The sequence below is a fragment of the Octopus sinensis genome, linkage group LG11, assembly GCF_006345805.1.
Source record: "Octopus sinensis linkage group LG11, ASM634580v1, whole genome shotgun sequence".
NCBI lineage: Eukaryota > Metazoa > Mollusca > Cephalopoda > Octopoda > Octopodidae > Octopus > Octopus sinensis.
The window spans coordinates 6897327-6899390 of record NC_043007.1 but is presented as its reverse complement, the minus strand read 5'-3'; positions in this window follow the sequence as shown (position 1 = coordinate 6899390).

Sequence of the window (2064 nt, the reverse complement as noted above, 5' to 3'; positions counted from 1 at the left end):
ATGTCATTTTGTTTCTTTCTTTGCCTGACTTTTTGCCTGGCTATCGTTCTCTGCCTCATACACAGTATCACGTATACTCTCTTTCTCTCTCTCTCTCTCTCTCCTCTCTCTCTCTCTCACTTCCTCTCTCTTTCCATCCCTTTCACTTTGTGTATATGGATCAACACCCTACCGTTATAATATCAGTATAAAATTTAATCTATTTCTACTTTACGTTTTGTATATTTGCCAATGTCGTTTTTGCTATTGTTGTTGTTGCTGTTGTAATTGTTTATTAATGTTGTTTTTATTTTTATATTGAGAAACAAGCGACACAATCAATTCAGGTGAACGAAGCCCAACATAAGAGCACTTGCTTTAATATATTCCACTCCACCAAGTATAGAAAACACTATTACGTATGTAGAAGGATAGAAGTTATATGTAGAGAGAAGGTCACATCAAATTGTTGTTATGATATTTCGGCGTCCACTCATTGTTCTTGGTCTTTGTTTAATTCCCAGACAACCTTGATCTAACAAACCTATGATCAAAGTCATTCCAAGCATGACCATCTCTTATTATTGTTATTATTATTATTATTATTATTATTATTATTATTATTATTATTATTATTATTATAAAACGTATTTATTTCTTTTGGAAATGGAAGTGTTGGGATTGCGGAATGTACCGTGACCACTTCTGACAGGTTTAGACGACCCGAAAAGGAACAATTTTTCGGTTAGGTATTGAAACGTATATAATACTGCACAAAAAAAAAGAAAAAAAGAAAAGGAAAACGTATTATATTATAAATTAAAGCACACATCCACATTTACGAATTGATATGGTTCAAATGGCCGAAAATTCGAAGTCACTATCAATAGCATCTTTGTTTAAGAATATGTTTGTACACAACAAAAGCAAAGAGTAACTCAGCAGATTAAAGTAAAATTGTTTCTTTTATAACTGAACATAAAAAGAAAAGGTAACTTAACTTTATACACACACACACACACAGAGAAGCACGCGCATTCACCCATATAAATGTAAATGCATATCCATACGATATACATATGTTCAGATATACAACCAAATAAGAATGAATGTATGCGGATATGTATTATATATATATATATATATATATATGTGTGTGTGTGTGTGTGTGTGTGTGTGTGTGTGTGTAATAATATTTTGTGCACGTATATATATGTGAATACATACATGTATATATATGTGTGTCTAGAATTATTTTGTGCGTATATATTTGCTTATATACAAGTGTGTGTGTGTGTGTGTATGAAGTTCTTGCAATGGATTTACGAAAACAGCTATACGTTATGAGTGCATCAAGTATGTATGCTGGAGGATCAGAACGAAGTTTACTAGGAATGTGCGATGTGACCTTTTGAAGATCTTTTGATGTATTACTTTAGCCTTAAATAGCTTCATTCAATCTCCCAACATATTGTAATATCCATATTCGTACACAAGTTCTTCAAAAGTCTTTGGATATCACGTTAGTATACAAATCTAATATTTACATCTTCCCTTCCCTTTGACGAAGATCCAAGCAATAGACTTCCCCACATAATGCACAAGTGAAATTATTTCGTTTTTATGGATTCGCAAACTATAATCATGAGGATATTTAAATACCTATACACAGTGTTGCACTTCGCCAAATTTAACAACCCATACTCTACAAAACTTCCCGACTGAGCTACTATCTATATCTTTCCTTAAAGTTTGGTGATTTAGCAAACCAAATTAGTTATGAGAAAATAAAAAATGAAGAAGAAAACCATTCTGGAGCACTTTCTTTACTTAAATAGTTTACTTACTAACCATAGTTTTTTTTTGCCTATAAGTACATAGATATAAAAACGGGTGTGTTGATTGTTATTTTTACCTCATTACAATTAATTTTGAAATAATTTACAGAGAATTCAGTAAATCAATGAATTTTAAAACAAAGAGGTTTTTCATTGTAAAAAGAAATCTATTAACTTTTAATTACGAAGGCAAAATTATTCCCTAATAGAACCAAGAACGTTTAGAAATGTCCAACTACTCTCATTC